The following is a 13,232-nucleotide window of genomic DNA, read 5'->3' as shown; positions in this document are numbered from 1 at the left end:
CCAATACATTGGGGTCCCCAAGTTAAAATTTCTCTACGGGACCATGAAATGTTAGGGTCATTCTGTTGGAGCCAGGGAAAGCTTAGTACAAGGGGATGTGATGGGGTCTCGAGGAGATAAAACCTTATTAAAAAATCTTATTAATTCAGTTTGCCATCTTATAAGTCCTGGAGACACTGGGGAACCATCAATAGATTGTCCATGAAGAGGAGGAGTCACCTGGGTCAGGGGTAATTTCCAAGCTTGAGCTAAGGAGGCGTCGATGAAGTTCCCTGCTGCCCCCGAGTCAATAAAAGCAAGAAGTGGCGTCTGTTTATTACCCCAAAACAGTGTAGACATAATAGAAAATCCTGAGGAAAACTTAGAGGATTGAGTTAACTCACTCACCACAGGATCTTGAGTAGTAGGGAGGCGCCTCAAAGACGAATGTAAAGCAGGGCAGTCAGCTTTAAAGTGTCCTAATTTTCCACAGAACATATAGTGGCCCTCTCGTCTGCATCTCTCTCTTTCTTCTGGAGTTAACCGGGTGCGGGCAATTTCCATAGATTATTCCGAGTCTAGAGTGTTGGTAGGTGGTGGCCGAGGAACCTCTAGTATCTGTGTCTGAGATCTTTCTATATTCCTCTGACAAATTCTAAACTCTAATTCCAACACCTGGGAAATTACTTCCTCCAAAGTTCTGCCCAACTGTGGTATAGTTACCAGGTGATCCTTTATTTCTTCACATAACCCTTGCAGAAAAAGAAAAATTAGGACCTCATCCTCCCAGTGAGTCTCTGCTGCTGCTACTCGAAAGTTTATGGCATAATCCTGGGCAGACCAGCGGCCCTGGTGGATAGATGAGACGAAGGAGAGAGCCGAGAGTCCAGGGGAAGCCAGAGATCCAAACTGAGAAAGAGCAACCGAAGCCGAGCCGTAATCCAAAAAATGTAGTAAAAGTGGAGAAACCAAAGTCAGAACCAGAACAGTACGAAGAGGTAGAAGGCGTAGCGCAACTAAGTAGCTCGAAAGGAAAACCAATACTGAGCGAGGAGGTAGGGAAAGACTAGTGTTTAAATACAAGATGAGATGGAGGTGTGGTGGTGAAAGCGTACAGTGATAGGTAGACTAATGAACTAAGACTACGCCTTCTTCTGCCTCTTTCGTTGCCGGGATGCAGGGATCGTAACACATGGTTCTAGTGTAATACTGCTACTACAGCTACTACTACTGCTGCCACTGACACAACTGCAACTAATACAATTTTACAGCTACTCCTACTGCTACTACTAATGTTACTAAAGCTACTAATAGTACTGTTACTGCTACTAATACTGCTGCCACTGACACAACTGCTAATACCACTACTACCATTACTACTACGACCATGACTTCAGATTCTAATGGTAATTCTGATACTAATACTCCTGCTACTATTACTGCTGTCATTACTACTAATAGTGATAAAAACAGAGCACTCACAGCTCTGTAGACATTGGTCTGGACTCTAGAAAGTGATTCCATTTGCAAGCAGCTCTGGACCTCGACACCTGTTGATGGGTCACTTCTATCAGACACAACATTGGAGCCCAAGCCCACCTACAAACACATTCACACACAGAGAGATACAGTATACACCTACACACTCACACACATTCACACACACAGACACTACACATACTGACTAACACCATACACATTTATACACACAATCAGACACATACATGCTCAAATACAAACTAGCACACATTCACAGACACACACATACTGTAGACACTACACTCAGAGATACACACCCACACACTGATACGCACACATTTACAGAATCACACATAGACAGTACACATACTCACAGACACAAACTCACACACTGATGGACATTACATACACTCTTACCTACAGTTACACTATAACAAACACTAACAAAAATACCACTAATATGACAACAGTAACACTATCACTATAACTAACACTATCATTATTACTAACTATAACACAAAGTTACTACTACACTACTAATACTAATAATAACAGTAATAATTCAGGTGGGTAGCTGCGTCAGCATGCGTAGGCTGCAAAGGAACAAGTAATAGGTTTTATTCCATGCTGAAAAAAAGAAGAAAGAGAGAAAGAGAGAGTGTGATACCTGAAGTAGGCTCCACGGCCGAAACGTTGTGTTCTCTTTCTTCTTTTTTTCAGCATGGAATAAACCTATTACTTGTTCCATAACAGTAATAATATCACTAAAACTAACATGACTACTAGTGTAAATAGTCTAACAGTATATCCATAATAAGCACTAATATTAACATGAATACTAGCATTAATATTAAAACTACCAGTTGTACTCTCACAAATTTTAACATGAATACACTAGTATTACTATTAGTAGCTGTCCGTGACGTCAGACCGCTCTTTGTGATGAAGGCGAGACACTTAGCCGGGCACAGTGACTTGGCGCATGTCGCCGTGGTTACCATACTTATGATTTGTAAACAAATAGAAAATGCATTTTAACTGTTACTTAAACAAATTTATCAACTTGGAATATAATTCTCTAGTTCTAGGATTAAATTCCTAAATAATAATTTGAATAACCATTCTTTAATTTCGGATTGAACATTATTAACACTAAACGCACTATGGTACTGTAATTGATCGATACAGGCGGTATTGACCGTTTTCTAGATATTTAAAACGGGGTCAAGAACGGGAAAAGAATCAGTACTCACCAGTCGATGAAGTTAATCGTTTATTCAACGGTTCTTCAGTTGATTTAATTGGTTGTCGATAGATAAGTGATCAATAACTCTTCGCAGTGCGTTCCGCACACCTCCCGCGGTCTCGCTCGCTGATCCTGGCGCTCTGGCTGGTGTCTCTGACGTCACAGTGCTCTTTCTGACATATACAGATGCAGCCATTCAAAACAAGTGGGCGGTACCGCATTATTTTGCGGTGGGCTTTACACAGTCCACCGCGAGTTACCGTAAATTCTCCTATAATACCGCAAAAAAATAATAGTATCCGGAATTTCCGCAAGGTGGAGCTAATGAAGCTCAACCTTTCATGTTTGAGCTGTCGCCATCAAAGTCTTTAACGAAGATATTACTAATAGTATTAATAATGAATGACCTTGGACAAGCTGTAAACTCAAAGTATTGCCCTGGTCCACATTCTTTTTTTCATTGACTGTTTTTGTAAAAGTAACACCACAGCATTTCGCAATCACACATTTGTTTCCAATCATGCAAAGTACAGTAATTTTTGAGAATCGATTCACCATACCTTTCACATGCTCATAAAAGAGATTGATTTAGGAACATAACATATTACTGTATGCAAACTGTACTGTATACAGTATGTATATGTATATTTAATGTCTTAACTGTGCCCGTTTAAGTATTGAATATTCATATCTAATTTTACCACTTAAGGGAAATCTTAGTACCTGAGCATAAAAAGAATAGGAGCATACTGTAACACGTGTGAAGGCCATAAACGATATTAATTTTGGAACTTAAACATACAGTATATGGCTGGTCTCGGTACTTTAAAGAAAACATACACACCAGTATTCCATTTCTCCCTAAACATTTTAAGCATCGAAGTCTTTAACTAACGTGATACCGGAGTCAACAAGCATACTTTTAAAATTTGATTAAAAGGGAATATAATATGGAATCGCGTATCTAAAGAAATTAATAACGATATAATTATATTCATGTACCGCAACACAAGAATAGTACACGCTGTACATTGTCTGTTGATAATGTTTCTGTAGTGCTTTTTCAACACTCTCCATGTGACCTTGCTGGTGGCGCTGTGGGTTAGGCTCCTGACTTCCCTATCACAATGTCTGTGATCAAATCCCACTGAAGCCATGACTCTCTCTTTAACAAACATTTCTTTGAAAAAATGAAACGTTTCCCTGGGTCAAAGATTAAATGAAACCTCACTCGCACCAAACAAATTTATATTTCTAAATATAAATATTTCAAAATATCACAATATGATCGAATTTAAGTCATTTTTAACAATGAATAGTCACCTAGTGGTAGTGGTAAAATTCCATATAAATATTCAATGCTAAAATGGGCACAGTAAAGACATTTACTGTAAATCTTTCTACGACCGAGTGCCCCTGTCGGTCAACCAATCACGTACCGCGGTGTTTTGCATCAATTACCTCCGGCACTTTGAATGGCTGCATCTGTATAACATCTCCAAAAAAAAAACACACCGGGCTTTGAAGAGAGGCGATTCATAACAGCTGGAGAAGGTGTAATATTTGTGTGCGTCAGCAGTGAAACTGCATGTTGATTGATGGAGGGCTGGGCGGGGAATAACGGTTGCTCAGGGTCACAGGTCATAGTGAATTTAGGAGCTAACTGGTTCGGAGTTACGGGTGCTCCAGGTGCTCCAGTGTCCTCCCACAGTCCAAAGACGCTCTGGTGAGTGAATTGGCTGCTGGGAATGTTTGGCCCTGGTGTGACTGTATGCGGTGCTTGTGCCTCCGTGCAGTGGACTGGCGTCCCATCCAGGTGGTATCCTGCCTGTTGCTTGCCGAGGCTGCTCCGCGACCCTCAACCCGACTACTGACTGGGGTTCACTTCTTCAGGGGGGGAAGGCGCAGCCGATCAATACTTCCTGGTGGCTGAGGCCAAGAACTGGACAGAAGCCCTGACGTTTTGCAGAGAACATTACACCGACCTGACCCGGGTGAGGAGCCAGAGCGAGAATGAGTTAGTAAGAGTTACGGCCGGAGGCAGGGAGGTCTGGATCGGACTGTTCACCGAGCCCTGGAAGTGGTCCGATGGGGACGTCTCCACTTTCCGCCCCTGGCACGTGGGCGAGCCCAACAATTATGGTGGCATCGAGAGCTGTGGCGCCGTGAATCTTCAGGGGAGTGCGAGAGGCTCCTGGAATGACTATAATTGCAACACCACCTACGCTTTCTTCTGCTACAGTGGTAAGTTATCGCGGTGCCACTTCGACAGCCTTATGGGGGTAACCTTGCGGGGAACGTCGCCTTCACTTTGCTATTCCACGACCGCTTATCCAGTTCGCACTTGTGGTGGCCCAGAGTCGGTCCCAGGGTGCACTGGGTGCAGTGGTTAGCATTGCTGCCTCGTAGTGCCTGAGCTCTGGGTTCAGTATCTGGGCTGTTGTCTGCATGGAGTTTGAATGTTCTCCTTGTCTTTGCGTGGGTTTTCTCCTGCAGTACGAAGACATGCTGGTAGGTTTTGAATCGGCTCCTGGGAAAATGAGCTGTGGTGTGTGCCCTGTGACGGACTGGCATTACTGCCAGGGTTAACCCTGCCTTGCACCTGTTGCTTGCTGGGATAGACTCTGGAGCCACCTTCAGAGCACCAGTCTTTTGTAATATTGTAAGTGATGTTTTGACGTCCTTGACCATATAACTGTCCCTCAGACCAGGCAGGGTGAATCACTTAATGCTACTTCAGAATGGGGTTTGCCTCTTTTTTTGTCTTCTATGCTGTTTTCATCCTTTCCTCCACAGGGAAGAGAGTGGTGCTGAGAGTAAGGATATTAATGGACTTGGAAGTGAATCCTAATGACCCAGATGTTAAAGAGTGGCTTCTGGTCCAGGTATAGGAAATCGACTACTAGATTGTGTCAGTGTGCATAGGTGGCTTGCGATATTCCAGGCTCCTCGTAAAGAAGAAACTAAGCAAATCATACTGTTGGAGCTGCAGTAGACAAAAAAGATCATCCAGTCAATGCTATGCATAATGAGCCACACATTGCTTTGTTATACAGAAATCAGAAATACACTCAATCATAATGGTTGTCACACATTGCACGCAGTGGGTTCCTACCAATATGAATCATTATTGGGGATTTTCTTTGGTTAAAAAGCAGCATTTTAGGAATTCAGGAAACAATCAGATGAATATAAAGGGATAGTGTACTTATTATTGTAGTGTTACCTCACCTGGCTGGGGAAATCATTTGTGAAGAATGAGCCAGGGAGGCAGTTGCAAGGGTCAAGATAGGATGGAGGGAGGGGAGCAAGAGAAGATTAGCGCAGAGCTGTGGACAGACTGGGAGTATTTATAAACTGGGGAGTGGAAGTGATTAATAAACACAATACAAAACAAACAGAAGAAATTACTATTATCTTCCTTTTGGCATTTTGAATTAAGGGAGCATATGAATAGGCCCAAAAGTGCAGGGTAGAGTTATAGAGTTAATAAGGGCTTTAAACTAGAATATAAGAGAGAGAATACTGGAGATCATAGTTGCAGTTATATCGAAGCGCTGACCTTTCCCTTGCTGGCTTTGTTTATTTTATCATGCCTGCTCACGTTGGATTGCTCAAAGACCCTTCCGAGTAACCACAGCAACCGACGTGGCCACCTGTCAGTCACCTGGTTGCCGTGACAGTGCAATTGGGTGGAAGATCAGTTCCACCTGCTCACAGTCAGCCCTCCGCTCGCTCAGTGTTAGGGAGTTCAGGCTTGAGCCTTGGTGTTCCTTAGTCAAGTTTTCCTTGATTCTTTGACCCCATTTCCCTCGACCTTGCTCTTGGATTGCCCTTGTGTTTACTCCTTGGCGTCGAAGATTTCTCGCCTCGACCTCGTCTCTTAGCTGCTTCGCTTGGGTATCTATCGGCTCCGGGCTTTGCTTGCTTTCGACGTCACCTATCTGGCTGCCTCCCTGCTTCGTTCTGCAACTTTGAATCCCACTACGTCCCACGTTTTCCAGAGCACTCACTCCAGCTGCCACCTCCCACTACAGACCACTATCACCCACCACAGGCGCTGTCTGCTGCTGCTTCCCTGTTTCGCCCGGCGATCGCGTCCTCCCTGCCGCGACAAGACCGCGGCTCTCGTTCAGGAAGACGTACCGGGCCCTGATTTCTGACCCGGGCTGCTGTGGTACTGTCCCCTCCACAGGTGACGAGAGAGCTGTCCAGGCACACCGAGCTGGGCAACACCAGCCTGCGCTGGGGCCAGGAGGACAATGGCGTGGTGTTCTCGAAAGACAAGGAGGAAGATGGTGAGATGCTTAAGCAGCACAGCCTTGGCGACGCGCATTCTGAACGCCAGGAACTTCATCGGTGATGTCTTTGCTCCACAGGGCAGTGCCACCCTATGGGAGACTGAGTGTCGGAGGATCAGTCTGCACAGGATTCCTCTGTGAAACACTGGCGACTGGCCACTGGCAACAGACCGACGTCTAAGAATAATGCAAGCTTCAAATACCGTAGCATTTATATTAAGGTTCAATATATATGGATATAGTATAATATTTTCTCTATGAGTGGTTCTCTGTTTAAACATCAAGGTCTGGTCTCAGTACAGTGAAAATGCATTGAGAGTTGTTTAATGAATATATATATATATATATCACATTTAAATGTAGTAGTAGTATTCAGGTCCAAGGAAATACTTTTTGAGAATTGTTTGCTTTGGCAATCACTGGTGTATTTTTCCTCTCACGTATGTTTGGAAGGGAACATTCGATCAGCCTTACTGGGCAACTTGACTTTCTGACCAGCTGCTCAAAAGTTGGATTTCAAAAGTTTTAAGGAGAATAAAAATGGTTGGTTAGTTGATGGTTGATGACATTGAAACCACAGATCAGAACAGGTGGACTTACAGTAAGTGGAATATGATTAAACGTCAGATTTTCAATTTTGACAGTTTAGAGACTAACAATAGACTAAACAGATTATGAACATCTATTCTACACAGGGGGACGTAGTGGGATCTTTGTAAATTATTCCATGTATTATAAGTACATGTGTACAGAACAAACACTGAGCTCTAATAAGCTGAATTGTCTATTGGTATCATTAACGTTTCATATGTTCTTTAGTAATTTGATTTGTTATAAATAATAATAATTGCTTACACTTATATAGCGCTTTTGTGGACTCTCCACTCAAAGCTCTTTACAGGTTAATGGGGATCCCCTCCACCCCCTTGTGAGCAGGGTGACAGCTGATCCACTGTGAGAGCGGAGGGAGTGTCTCCCTCTACTGCACGGACACCGGAATTCCGGGATTAAGCTGCACTTCCTTAGTGACCGTTGCTATGCACGACTTTCGTTTTTTTTTTATTGCAACAGCAAAAATTTATACCGTACAAACAAGAGTACATATAACATATAACACCAATAACACCGTCAGGGGCTACATACTGTAATACAATTGCACTTGACCAAAAAAAAGACTAAACAAGGTAAAAAAAAGATAAGGTCCACACAACTCTCACATTCTTACATTTAGAAATACTGTATTGTAGATAACGCCCTCATGCCTATTTTAAACTTTTCAAACATGTGTCTCAGACCATTTCATTTAATCAATATAAGAAAGTGTAGTATTAATGATTTAAAAGGAACATACTTCAAGGAACTTCTTGAAGGAGACATACTGTATATATCTGTGCATACTCAGGGTTATAGTGCTACTTAATCACGCTGGCATGTATGGAATAAATAGTGGATTATAGTGACCATGCAGCTTGGTGTCGGTCACCAGAGTAATTAAACATAGCAGTAATTGCCTTTGCTCCTAACAAGGCTGTCAAGAAAGGATCGAGGCTGTCAGGGTTGTATAAATCTTGAATATACCTGCTCAATATCTGGAACTGCAGTCGACTTTCATGAGCGTAAGACATCATCCAAACTAGGTACTGTGTAATCATCGTGGTCGTAGCTCCTCTGTCATCCAATGGAAGCACAAGGCACCCGCGTTCAAGTCTTTTGTGAGATCATGTGCATGCATCCAGGATGGATAGTGGTGTACCCTGCTAGTCCAATAAGGGACACACACACACGGAAGAATATGCAGACTCCACCCCGACAGCACTCTGGGTCTGGAATTGAACCCGGGGCCTCTGCAGTACGAGGCAGCCAAGCAAAACCACTGAGCCACAGAGCTGTCCCCCAGGTACTCCATATATATCAAATAAGGAGTCTCAGAGGCTCCTTAACACAATTCTAGCTCCTTAACCTGAAGCACTGGACAATAATGAGACAGGCCAATTTCTATAAAATAAAATAAAAAGCAAACTCGAACTAAATCTCTTCCTACAAAGTGGATGTCCAAAAGCAAACAGAGTTTTAAAAAATGCATCTAGGACTACAACACCATGCTTTGACACCCCCAGGGTGGTAGAAACATTCACCACATAATTACTCTGTAATCAGACTTCCTGCGGTTTCAATGTGAAATATACATCTTTCAGCTCAAACGTGTTCTTGCTCTGTGGTGTTGTCATTGGAAGCTTATTAATATTCGTGTCCAGCATTCATGTTCCATGCGCCTGAAGTGTGTTGCCATCTTAAACAGCTTAATAATAAAAATTAATAATAATCCCTTACATTTATATAGTGCTTTTCTGGACACTCCACTCAAAGCACTTTACAGGTTAATGGGGATCCCCTCCAGCCCCACCTGGATGATGCTCCAGTCCGCTCAGCACACAGCAGCTCTCAGTGGGAAGGAGAGCAGAGGGATGAAGCCAGTTCAGAGATGGGGATAATTAGGAGGCTGTGACTGGTAAAGACCAGGGGGGGATTAGACCAGGACACTGGGGAAACACCCCTACTCTTTTCGAGAAACACCCTGGGATTGTTGATGACCACAGAGAGTCAGGACCTCGGTTTTACGTCTCATCCGAAGGACGGCGCCTGTTTACAGTCTAGTGTCCCCATCACTATACTGGGGCATTAGGACCCACACAGACTGCAGGGTGAGCGCCCCCTGCTGGCCACACTAACACCTCTCCCAGCAGTACCTCAGCTTTCCCAGGAGGTCTCCCATCCAAGTACTGACCAGTTGCGAGTTGCAGGGTGATATGGCTACTGGCTATCCAGCCTGCGTACTTCAAAAATCTTAAAATCTTTTTTAAAAATCTGCGGCCGGCAGAGGAATCCTACTCCTTTGGGCCCCTGAGCAAGGCCCTTAACCCCAACTGCTCCAGGGGTGCTGTACAATGGCTGACCCTGCACTTTGACCCCCAGCTTCTCTCCCTGTCTGTGTGTCTCATGGAGAGCAAGCTGGGGTCTGTGAAAAGACTTTGTGAAGACAGTGGTAAAAATGGCACACAGCACAGCTTCTTCTGGTGCAAGATGACTACAGCCCCTGCTGCCATCACACACAGAAGTGCCAGAATCACCCTGACATGCAGTCTGGAATCCAGGTGGATAGAGTTCAGACATGCGGCATAATCTGCTATAGAGACAAGAAAAGTTTCAGACGTTACCTGCTGCATAACAAAAATAATGTGACTCTGTTATCACCCTAGTGTGTGATACAGTATAATACACACTGATCTGCTCCAGACTCACCTGTGTGTGATACAGTATAATACACACTGATCTGCTCCAGACTCACCCCAGTGTGTGATACAGTATAATACACACTGATCTGCTCCAGACTCACCCGTGTGTGATATAGTATAATACACACTGATCTGCTCCTGTATCACCCCTGTATGTGATACAGTATAATACACACTGATCTGCTCCAGACTCACCCCTGTATGTGATACAGTATAATACACACTGATCTGCTCCACTCTCACCCCCGTGTGTGATATAGTATAACACACACTGATCTGCTCCAGACACTTACCCCAGCTCAGCGTGACGCTGTGGTTGGAGCTGTGATGAGTGACAGTACAGCTGTATTCCTCGATCTTACTCTCTCAGATCTCCACACTCTTCCTCAGCTGTCTCCATTGGGTCTGAGCCCACTGGACCACACGTCCTCTCCCTCGGTCTCTCCAGGCCTGGACAAACTGACCTCTATGACTCTAGGACTGAAGCCCCGGTGACCAGACAGGACAGGGAACAGCTCTGTGTGTCTCCCAGATGCTCGGAAGAGACAAACACCTGAGGAGAGACTGAGAGGGAGACCGGAAGCAATGTTAACACACTGAGAATTAGTGTGGACACTGTGCAAGGTGAGGCGACATCGCTGCACAGACAAAATATTGTGTGGCTCCTTTCTGCAAACCTTTACAACCAAAACATGTCAGTATTAGACAATTATACAAATCAAACACATTTTCTCTTTGTCTGTTCCTCAGGCTAAGAAAGGAGATCACAGTAGAACTGGAGCACTGCAGACACGTCCTATTCACACAGGATCACACAAGCTTCACATTCACACAGACACAGACACACACTCACACACGAGCCAATTTCCCATAAGCCAATTTACCCACCAGCAAGTGGGAGGAAACCCACACAAACATGAGGTGAACATGCAAACTCCACACAGACAGCACCCCAGAAACTGCACTGTGCCACCCACTCCTCTGCACATGGGGGAACTTCTTGTGTAGAGCTTCTAGGTGCATTTGTCTCATATTGTATCTGATATCTCTCTGTCTCACCTTTGTGTGGTTTTTGTGTTTCTTTCTGTACTGCAGGAATCTCTTCAGTGTTTCCATACAGTCAGTCTCCAGGAAGAATCTGGTATACTGGTTTTTAATCTTGTTCTGGTTCCAGTCCCTTTGAGTGCCCTCTGCCTCCAGGGAACTTGCTCTCCAGGTCATGTTGTCCACCTCAAAGGACAGGAAGTCTTGTCCATTGAAGCTGTAGTGATCCAACAGAGCCACACTCCCATCATCCTCCAGTCTACAGCCTTGCCACCTCTGGAGCGCATCTGGAGAGAGAGACCGAGGACACTGACACAGACAGAGAGACCAGGGACAGTGACACACACAGAGAGACCAAGGACAGTGACACACACACAAAGAGACCGGGGACAGTGACATCCATTTTCTAACAGCTGTATCCAGTCCAGGGTCACAGGGGGGAGCTGGAGTCTATCCCAGCAAGCAACAGGCACAAGGCAGGGTTCACCCTGGACAGGGCACCAGTCCATCACAGGACACACACACACCCTGGACGGGGCACCAGTCCATCACAGGACACACACATATACACACACACCAAGAAGTCAATTAACCCCCCAGCCTGTCTCTGGACTGGGAGGAAACTGGAGCACCAGGAGGAAACCCCCACAAACACAGTTCAGAACTCCACACAGACAGCACCCCAGGTTCTGAACTGATCCCAGGGCAGGAATAACAACCACTGAGCCTCCCCCAGACATCTATACCTTTTATTTGTACGGAAAGTATTATATATAGAGACATGTAAATATCACTTCTCGAACCTGTTGTTTCCAGCTTCCTGTAAAGTCGTGTGGAAAGTTATTTATTTCTGATACGAAGTAGGAGTGAAACTCCGAAGTAATGAAGACAGAAGTCGGTTCAACGACAAAAGGAGTCAGGCGCCTCTGAAGTCCGCCTACGCGTCAGAAACTGGTGCGCGTTTATGCCCTGGGCCGTTGTCATTGTTTTATTCGGTTATGCAGTTTAAAATATTTTTAAGTTAAAGAGAGCTCTCTACTTCCGTCTCTGAACAGGTTTACGATGATGATACACGCGTTTCCTTGTTCTCTGACTGGCCATGCGGCGGCCATGTGACGAGGAAACGGGAGAGAGCAGGACGAAAATGAAAGAGAGAGAGAGACGGTGGAAATGTGACAGTTAAAATAAACTGCCAGAAGAGAATAACCGTCTCCGTCCCGTCCCTCTCCCTGCAGGCGGAGTGTTTAGTCACCGCCGACCTCTCGTACCCTACAGCAGTTAGTGAACAGGGCACTAGGTACTACTGAGCTTCCGTCCGGACTAAGCCCGGAGAGGACGGCGGTTCACTCACCCGTGGGGCAGCCCGGACCCGGATTCCCGTCTCGGGTTTGACAGCCCGTCTCCTGCGGAGCCGGAGCGGACTGGCGACGCGTACACCGGCCAGGCAGCAGTTTAATCGGAGGTTGTAATCGTGGGGGGGGGAATTTAACCTTACGAGAGTTTCTTCTGTTACATTTTTTTTTTTCTGTTAGGGAAATTCATATTACAGGATAATGTAAATTTACTATGTAAGGCGTTTAAAGGTCGAGGAGAGGTTGGGAAAGCCCCTGAAACCCAGCGCTGGAAACGTTGTCCGTCTCCACTAGGTATAGAATGCGCTCTTTACACGTCATTCACAGGCGTCACGTTACTCGGGCAACGGAGGTACGCTTATCCTCGGTGGGCAAGTTGATGTAATTCAGTAAAGCTGGAAAAGATACTCAGACACGTTAATTTATCACCTGCATATATTAACAAAGTTATTTTAGATGGACTTGCAGAACTATACTGTAGCTGCGTCGGCATGCGTAGGCTGCAAAGGAACAAGTAAAAGGTTATTCCATGCCTTCT

The 13,232-nt window shown here is 44.9% G+C and overlaps 1 protein-coding gene and 1 long non-coding RNA gene across 6 annotated transcripts in view; both read right to left on the bottom strand.

The window, feature by feature from the left end:
- The window catches only part of LOC148670204 (antigen WC1.1-like), a 217,141-nt gene that overhangs the window by 85,529 nt on the left and 118,380 nt on the right, over window positions 1-13,232 (bottom strand). The window lies entirely within an intron of this gene.
- On the bottom strand, window positions 8,038-13,028 carry LOC148670218 (uncharacterized). Of its 5 annotated transcripts, XR_015936990.1 has the most exons (4): window positions 12,146-13,028; window positions 11,358-11,629; window positions 10,592-10,862; window positions 8,038-10,186 (listed from the first exon to the last, which is right to left on the bottom strand). It is a non-coding gene; the product is annotated as an uncharacterized LOC148670218 (long non-coding RNA). The 5 variants fall into 5 exon arrangements; XR_015936989.1 differs by having other exon boundaries at window positions 8,038-10,862; XR_015936991.1 differs by having other exon boundaries at window positions 8,038-10,862; window positions 11,358-11,559.

The sequence above is a fragment of the Lepisosteus platostomus genome, chromosome 5 (assembly GCF_059453375.1).
Source record: "Lepisosteus platostomus isolate fLepPlt1 chromosome 5, fLepPlt1.hap1, whole genome shotgun sequence".
Taxonomy (NCBI): Eukaryota; Metazoa; Chordata; class Actinopteri; order Semionotiformes; family Lepisosteidae; genus Lepisosteus; species Lepisosteus platostomus.
This window is presented reverse-complemented; position numbering and strand designations above follow the sequence as displayed.